Source organism: Rhincodon typus, chromosome 35 (assembly GCF_021869965.1).
Source record: "Rhincodon typus isolate 14 chromosome 35, sRhiTyp1.1, whole genome shotgun sequence".
Classification (NCBI taxonomy): domain Eukaryota; kingdom Metazoa; phylum Chordata; class Chondrichthyes; order Orectolobiformes; family Rhincodontidae; genus Rhincodon; species Rhincodon typus.
In genome coordinates this window covers 2,668,034-2,678,016 of record NC_063366.1, presented here as the reverse complement: position 1 = coordinate 2,678,016, position 9,983 = coordinate 2,668,034, and positions in this window count along the sequence as shown.

Below are 9,983 nucleotides of genomic sequence, written 5' to 3'. Positions count from 1 at the left end.
ACTCTATATTTTGTGCTTTGTCTTTGTCACCCTTCCCTTGATCTTTAGATGTAAATTATGTTCGAATTACCTACATCTGCACTTACGTTTCAATTGTTTATCTTTCGCCAGTCGTGTCGACTCATTCTAAAACTGTCGTCTGTCAATTTAATTTTTTGAGGTCGCGTTTACAACATTTATTACCTTATCTTCCCGAGTGATGCATTGGGCCTCATTATTGCCTAGGTAAGCAACGAACCTTTTCACACTGATTTGTTGGTTGACATTCGAATTCTACAACAACCAAAGATTTCTGAATATTGTAGGATCGGACTTTTCCTTCTGTTTACTAAATAGCAAATTTGGGCCTGTGGCTAAACTAGGCCTTTCAAATTTCCCCTTAATAAAATGCTTATTTGATTAGAACTGCCTGTTTACAGATACCCGATCAACTTCCCGAATTTTCTTCCTGTGGGGAATCTCATCTTGTCCAGTATATCTATGTGGCGATTATAAGTCTACATGTGAAATTCTGCTGCACGTAGCTGTCAAACCCTTTTGGCTATCTTGTGAACGTTAAGAAAACCCCAAGCGGCCATGTGGTCGAGTTTAGTCATGGGACTCGACAAGAAACCTACAGAAAAGTGGAATTTCATTCTCTCAGTAAATAGGAAGGATTTCGAGTGCCTTTGTCTTTTTTTCAAGCTTATGTGCATAGTCATTTCAACACGTGTTACTACACCATTTAATGGGGAAGAATGAGCAGGAACAGGGGCTCATTGGTGTAAACATCATTTGGTACGGAATTTGGAGCAGGGAAACTCCGTTATTATAAATACGTTTCCAAGGCTGTTACTGCTAAAATCATCAGTATTCTGAGATAAACATGCAGAGAAGTCGCAGATGATAACACTAATGCTCATTGTGACATTTTATGGAGATTCTCTTCTGGAAACTTTACAGCTAGACTTCGATTAAAAAAAAGTCTCGTGCAGCGCTGCTAGTGATGGAGGATATGTCAGCAAAATGGAAACAGTAACACACAACCAATATCGTTTCATGTAATTATCATTTTATTTCTTTTCCGGAAGATATTCTACACACGTTTGTGTTTGATCTGCGTATTTCCATTAAGTATTAATTGGGGAAACTATCCTCCACTCACACTCGCCAGGCATTCACCATGTGATCTGATCAAACTCAACTCCTGAATCAGGATGAACCTCAGTCCTAAACTTGCATATGTCTCAGCCCAGGAGTACGAATCAAGTGAGTTGATAACAAGTAGAATTTCGATCATCTGAGCTTTTGGACCCTGTCACAAACCGTGTATAAGATAGCATTGGAGTTGTGAGAGATTTCCAGTGTCATACCTGCAGAGATGGAATCAGTTGAAACCAGGCAAGAGTTACAGGGAAGACAGAGGTAAAGGCAGAATTAATGACGAGTACTACTCTCACAGTTTCTTTGTTTGAATCACTTAAATATTATGCTGAGTGGATATTTTGTTCCATTCTTCAGAACCCCATGCCCCTGAATTTGGTCTGGGTCTGTGTACAACTTTATACAGCAGCTTAAAAGCAGCAACGTAAAGTTGATATTGTCTGTGACAAACATGGAGTCATTTAAAACTTTTCAATTATAATGGACTGTAATTCACATTCCTAAGGGAAATATCACTTGGGTTATCCAAAGCAGTATGCAATTCCCAAGTATAGTGGAGATTAAATAATGGATTTCCTTTGGTTTTCCATCTCTAGATCATTCTTAGTCACATCATTGTTGTTCCCTGTCTTCCTGAAATACTACCCATGATCGTGATCTGAAGTTCTGACCTCAAATTGCAGCCCCATGGTTCATTATCAATTGTGTCGTGAGATAAAATTCCAAATTAAAAACAAATGTTTTAAAACAGATTTGTGGACAGTCAGTTCCAATCCCTATGCTTGCTGCTTTTTCACTGCAATAACCATTCCTCACCTTCTGGAAAAAAATTATAATCAAATGACCAAAGTGAAAGCAATGATAAGTGAAACCAAAACATCAGTGGTTGCACAAGCTAGCAAGTATTTAAAAGAGCATGCGGGGTGAAAAACAGCGGAAACTCGATAAAAGAAACGTTCATTCATTCGTCAAAATGTTATCCCTTGTTGGTCCCCAACATTACAGAGATCTGTCATCAGGAAATTCAATTCACTGTACGTGATACCACAAAAGCACCGGTATCCGGAAAGTGCAGTTGATTGTTTAGTGGTATTATAGTTTCACTACTGATCTGGAAATTCAGCTGATGTTCTGGGCGCTCGGGTTTCTACTATGCCATGGTAAATAGCACAATTTGAATTCAATGAAAAAAATCTGAAATTAGCAATCCAATTATGAGCACGAAACCCTTGTTATAATTCGGAAAACACCACCTGGTTTATTCTTGTCCTCCAGGGAAGGAAATCAGCCGTCCTCCCCTGCTCGCAACTGCATGAGACTCCAGACCCACAGCAACGGGGTTCATTTTCAACTGTTCTCTGAAATGGCCAAGTAAGCGACTCTTCAGCATGAATCGCTGTGAAGTTTCAACCAAGGAATGAAACCTGGCGCAGCACCTGGCATTGACCCAGACACTGCAAAAGACAGGGGCAGATACCGCTGTGCAGTAACTGCAAAGTTCTTTTCATTGACATCTGGGTGCTGGTGCCAAAATTGAGAGAACTGTTTCACAGACTATTCAAGTAACAACCTGAAATAGTCTCACTCACAGTATGATACCTTACAGACAACGCCCCAGACACTACTGTCACTATCCCTGTATATATACAGTCTCCACCAGCAAGACAAGCCCAGTAGAGCTGATGAAACAATGGTTTCAAATCAGGAAGGAGTAAAACATTGGAAATAATTAATTGGAAACAATTGGAAATAAATAATTGGAAATAATTAACATTGACTCTGGACGCCATGAAGTGTCATGGCTTGAGGTTAAATATGGCCATGGAGACCTACTGCCAATTACCAAGTACATTGTTTCTGGGTGATGAATCAGTACCGCTCCATTTTGAGCAATTCTTACACTCTCTGTGAACAACCTGGAGTGATTTTCCAAATGCTGCGTTATTTTGGTCAATTCAAAGTTTAGTATAAGTTGAATCATTGTCATTGAATGTCAAATGTTGGCAGCACCGAAGAATTATTTTCAGGTCATTGGGTTTGCATCAGTCATAAGTAATCACTCAACTGTTGTAATCCCATCTCAGCACTTGACCCATACGGCTCTCTGCCTTGGCACCACAAGTGCATATCGAAAATCTTCTTCAATATTGCCACTCTTACCACCAGTAAGTTCCAGATTGTGACTACGATCTGGGTGAAACAATATTTCTTCACATCTTCAGCAAATATTCTTCACCTCACCTTAAATATATGTCTTTACATTGTTTATCTGTGTTCTTAATCAGGCTTCTGTATAATTTATAACAAACAATAAATTGAACACAATCAAAGAAAATCAAACTACCAAATTGGTCATCATGTTGCGTTGCTGTTCACTGAAACTTTCAGGATTCTATCGTAAGAGCCATCATTTATTGTAATTAGAAAATATCGCAGCCAACATACAAACAACAGTCCCTCATGAATAGTATTGCAAAAGAAACCAGATAAACTATTTTTGTGACATTATTAAGCTGTGTCTGAGCCAAAATCAGAGATAACTAATGTGGTCCTCTACAACACAGTGTCATGAGAGCTTATACATCTACTTGTAAGTAGAAATGGCCCTAGCACATCTTCAAAATGATAACACTGACTGTACAGCACGTCGTCAGTCCGATACTGAATTCTCAGCCTCAGTGTCAAGCCTCAGGAGTGAGACTTGATTCTCTTCAATCATAAAAATAATGCTGACTGAGATCAGATGACACAAATCTTTAATGTTTCTGTTGCATTACATTTTGGTTCTTGGGCGTTCAGGGTTTCAGTCTCACTACTGTGTATAGAAGTTTTTCCGCATCTAAATTGGCAGCCTGAAAATTTGATTTGATTTAAAATGATAACTAATTCGACCTGCAGGTGTCATTTTTGTCTTTACGTCTGTGTTTCTGAAACTTCGAAATGTGGAGCATTCTTTGGTGTCAGAAGCAATGAAATTGATGAAGAAAAATAGGTGGACTCCAGTGGCGAGGAATAACCAATATTCTAGGTACCGAATGAAGAACTCCACACCAAGCAAAAACACAATTGTTCTAAGTTGAACTGGCTCAAATGAAGTGATGCTCCAAAAACCGCGAAAGGTGGGAAATTCTTTGATGTCAATGAAAGTGACATTGATGCAGGTAAGTGGGTAAACTTCAGGAGTGAGACACACTCTACAGACGAAGTACTAGAACATAGAACATACAACAGTACAGCGCAGTACAGGCCCTTCGGCCCACGATGTTGTGCCGAACTTTTACCCTAAACCTAAGGTCTACCTAACCTCCACCGCTACCTTATACTATCATCCATATGCCTATCTTATAGCCGCTTAAATGCGCCTAATGAGGCCGACTCCACTATCATCTCCGGCAATGCATTCCACGCTCTGAGTAAAGAACCTACCTCTGACGTCTCCCTATATCTCCTTTCACTTTAAAACTATGTTCCCTCGTAAAAGCTACCTCCACCCTCGGAAAAAGTCTCTGGCTGTCTACTCTATCTATACCTCTGATCATTTTGTACACCTCTATCAAGTCACCTCTCATCCTTCGTCGTTCCAAAGAGAAAAGCCCTAGCTCTCTCAACCTTTCAAATGAAGGATCTTTTTTACCTTACTAATCGAAGGTTGTGGCACCAAGCGAAAACACAACTGTCCTAAATTCCAGCAGCACTCGAAAACAATAATCTCCCATCTGAACAGCCGGATGATTTGTAAGAAAGGGCAGAGTGCATTTTCCCACCACTAGATGTGCTGTGTCTGGAGGACTCTCTGCCAATTTGCCTTGCTCTCGCTTCCAAACATGGAATCCGATAACATCAAGGAGCTGTCGACTGAAGTTAAGTCCGTAGGTATCCAATTCTGCATCTCCTCTGTGAGAGTGTGATGGGACAATGCCAGTGTTGGCCGATTATTCTTTCATGTTCACATCCTTCGCTTTTCATTAATTTGTGAAGGTTTCTGCCTCTATCACACTTTCAGACAATGAGTTCCAGTCCCTCACCGCCCTCCAAGTGAAAAAAAAATTCATTAACTCACCTCTAATCCTTCTATCCATTAGTTGAAATTTCTGCTCGCTGGTTATTGACCTTTCCGCTCAGTGAAATACGATTGAAAGAATGCCATCAGCTGTCTCAGCCAATTTCCCTTCTGGCACTTCCTGCCTGGACGAAGGTCCACTAATGCTCCCTCAGCCGTCGCTCTGCAGTCACCCCTTTCTATTGTTTCCGTGTTAACTCCCCTCATACCGACTCTTAACTCATCTTTTTCACAGAACCAATCTCCTGTTCCATCGATTCAAATTTCTCAAAACTGCTAATCAGCCAGATTACCCTCCTGGTCCACATGTTAGTCAATATTGTTCACTTCAGATGTTTCCCCTCCCACGTTAAACATCACGTTGACAACAAAGAAAAGTCTGTGACCCGTAAGATAGGTTCGTTGTTATCGTTCACGTTTGGGTCAGGTTACGTTTAGGATTAGGGTTAGGGCTAATATAACTCCGTTAACTCTCAAAAGCTACCGTTATTTCTCCAAATTCTCAATTTGAAACTACGAGAAATCGTTGTTATGTCCAAATTCCTAGGAAGGAGCAGTACATCAGCGGAAAGTTAATGAGAGTTAGCGGCAGATTGAGAGATGATATAATGTTATAACATAAGATAAGGGAGACAGCGTGGCCGAGGTGCCTAGTGTGGAGATGGATTCACACGCCAAAGTACTCTCCCAGTCACAAGATGAATTTCTGAATCAAATTCGCTCTCCAGCACAGGCTATCATCCAATCACAGAGTTAGTCCCCAAGTATTCCTTCGTTTGTCCCTCCATCTTGCGCACGTGATGATCTTATCATGAAACATCATCAGTGCCTTAGATGCTTTGGCTATTACTGCTTAGATCTAATGTAAGACACATCAGAGACTACATATCCCATATCCTGTATTGTCAGTGTGAACAATGGCAATCCTACACAAGAATAGCTGTCAAACGGTTACCAGGGGATCTGAGCTAAAATATGCCATAAGTGATTTTTTAAAATGGCAGAATAACAAACCGAAATCCCCACCTGATCTGTTGCTCAAAGCAATGTTCTTTTCACCAGTCAGTTTCACAAGTTTCAGGAAAGTCACGTTGCTGCAGAAATATTTGCATTGACCGTGAGAGATGTCAATCAGGAACCCATTTTCTCTTATTTCTCTTCCAGAGCTGGTTCACTTCCTAAAGGGATTGAAAACCAATTGAGGAGACGGAGAACAAAGGAGCAGATTTCATATTAATTGTATCTCCTAATACCCACATCAATCTCTGGCAGTCACACTATTACTATTTTTTAGAATCCCTACAGTGTGGAAACAGGCCGTTCGGCCCACCAAGTCCACAGCGACCCTCAGAGCATCCCACCCAGACCTATCCCTGTGTAACCCACCTAATCTACACGTCCCTGAACGCTATGGGCAATTTAGCATGGCCAATCCACCCAGCTTGCACATCTTCGGACTGTGGGAGGAAACTGGAGCACCCAGTGGAAATCCACGCAGACGGGGAGAATGTGCAAACTCCACACAGACAGCCGCCTGAGGGCCGAATCGAGCCCGACTTCCTTGCGCTGTGAGGCAGCAGTGTTAACCACCGAGCCACCGTGATGCCCCAAAGAAACACTTGTGCAATCAGAGGTAGAATTGCCTCTGAAGCTGTGTGTGAAGATCCGCCCTCCTTGAGAAACTTGCTTTTACGTTGCTTTGTGCTGAAATCTTTGACTCGAGCCGTGTTTTTGTTGCTGAGAGCGTGTATGGGAGACATTTCATACCAATTTATGGGATGACTTGATTTTTTCTTTAATGGCTCATTTCTGATTGCGAGAAGTTGACGCATTATTTTGTTGGAAGTGTACAGTCTCTGAGGTTTCTTGCGAATTTCTTGCATTCGCGCGCGCGCGTGTGTGTGTGTGTGTTGTGAGCTGGTCATTGTCCTGTGGGATGTGAAAGCTGACTTCTCTGTGCCTGATTCGGACCTGGATGTTGACTGTCTTTTCAAATCTCTGCCATCAACCCATCTCTGTAATTTCATCAGAAAAGAAGGAATTACATTTATACCGAGTCTTCCACGGCCAGTAGCTGTCCCGTCGTGCTTTACGACGAGTGAAGTTGTCACCACTAATAAAGTGCAGCCACTGTTTTAATACAGGAAACATGCAACATATTCACAGTAACACGCCATTATCAGTACTGTAATAATGATCAGACAATCATTTTTCTTCAGTGTAGATTGCGAATTAATGCTGGCATCGACACCGTGGTATCATTCGCTCTATTTCAATAACCTCATAGAGTAGAAGGCCCCTTATTTAAGATCTTATCTGAAAGATAGTTCCTCTGATAATGCAGCTCCACAAGAATGCTTTGGTTCTGCACTATTCAATGTTTCTGACTGATTCTACGAAGGTTTCTTCTGGCACTCCATATCATCTCCTGGTGTTGGCAATGATCTGAGAGAGAGTGCATAGATGTAATGCAGAATTTACCCAAACACACTACCTCAGCTCATTAGTTGCTGAAACCCTCCTCTTTATTTTTGGATAGCAAGATAGCAGAATTGATGAAGTCACATGCAGGGCCGACAATGCATTTGTATTAGGTCGCTTGACCTGACGGAGAATAATCAGTCTTTAGGCCACCCTGAAATTTTCATTTTGATTTTTTTTTCTGTTCAACGAATTTGAATATTTATAAAATTCACCTCATAAGAAGAACTGGTTGAGCTGTTGAGCACAGATACCTTTAAGTAGATACGAAGATAAGTAGATGAGGGAGAGAGGAACAGAAAGATCTGCTGACAGGGTAACATGAAGAACGCGCAGGGCGAAAGGAACAGAACAATGTGCTTCCGTCGTGTGAGACCAAGAGCGCTGAAATAATGTTCCTGTGAAGCATAAACACTAGCATAAACCAATTAATTCGAATTGCGTGTTTCTCATTTTAAGTCTATGCCTAATTCTCTGTGGTCAGAGTTTAACTCAGACATTCTGGATTGTATACCCAGCACCTGTATACCTAGCAATTCATCTGTCATACCCAGGTAAACAATTACGTTAATATCTTTCATAGATAACAGAAGAAGGGTCTCGACTCGAAACGTCAGCTTTCCTGCTCCTCTGATGCTGCTTGGCCTGCTGTGTTCATCCAGCTCTACACCTTGTTATCTATGAAAGATATTAACGTAATTGTTATCTCAGATTCTCCAGCATCGGCAGTTCCCATTATCTCCGTTAATATCTTTCGTTGCTTTCTTTGAATAACTTAATCGAAGGATTTGGCCTTTCCCATAGGTGTGAGTTTGGATCTGATAGTGTTATCCAGTTTTGGTCCTGATAGCTGAATTTGGGATGTGTAGTCTGAGTGAATGCAGTATATGCAATTTCCAAGGATAAAACAGAACCCTTCAATCAGCTACACTGAAGCAATATGTTCCACAGGTTGAGGCATTTCGAGGCCAGCGCTTTCCCTTCACTTTTTAGAAACAAAGTGTGAAATTTCAGAATCGTTGTTGAATTAGAATTTCACCTGAGTGTTTGTTTTTATATTAAACACATACTTTAAGAGTAAAGTTTATCTTCACCAGTATGCAACAAGGTTTGCAGTGCGCTGAAATCCTATCTTACATACATTTGTTTGTCTTTTCCGTTTTCCTGATGTTTCTTGGGAATTTGGGGACTGATAAGGGAAACGAACGTAGCCAAATTGTCAGCTGGTTGTTACTATACTGTGTCCTTGCTGGAAACAGAGGTATGTGAGTCAAGTGAGGGAAAAGAAAGGGCTTGCAAATGATTCCCACCGCCCCCACCCACTCCACCGCCCCACACGAGAATCGCAAATTGACAGGCACTGTGGAACATTTTCTATATCAGGAGTCAGACCCTTCATCAAAGGAGAATATGCAGTAAGAAGAAGTCATGCTTCATTTTGTTGTTTTACAGAAGGATTACACCGTAATACCCCCGATAATACTGGGAGGATCGACATCAGAAATACATCCTGACCATGAGCCAAAGAATAACTGCACAAATATGGAAAGACATCCCGCCCTTTTGCGGTACAACATAGAGAAAGTTGGGCAGTGAAACTATCAGCTAAAAATCATTCTCATCAAGGTAGCTTTGGTGTATCATCAGATCTGAAATTGGTCAGTTGTATGGACCCCTCCATCTGAACTAACGTTTCCAGTGGTTTGGCAGCAGGAATCAGTCAGGGCGATTTTGGGAAGAAATATGTATGGTTTTAAAGACGGGAAAAGCTTCAATTATTCATGGAGACGAATAAACCACTCACTCATTCCTACCGGTTAGAGGCTACTGAAGTTTGAGACGTGAGGAAGCCTGCACAGGCTCACATGATCTCCTGACAAAAGGAGTAATTACCATTCAACTTTTAATGCAAGAACACCTTCCTGGAAGTTAAATCATTCAAAGGTGATGTGTATGATGACGTATTGTAAATTCATTCCCATGGTGGATCATTGACACATTTACGTTTGGAGATATCATTCTCATGTAACAAGCGCATTGCAGTGATCTGGCCTGATGAACCACTGTGCCATTCGCTCAAGGATGAAACAATGCACATGCAAGGTCTGTGACAAATCATTCTGGCAATCATCACACTTCCATTCGCACTCACACTGTGAAGATGTCATTCATGTGCGAGGTTTGTGACAAACCTTTCTGGCAGTTTAGGTAACAAACAAACCCCGACCCAAATAATATTACGGGATAACAAGGTGTAGAGGTGGATGAACACAGCAGGCCAAGCAGCATCAGAGGAGCA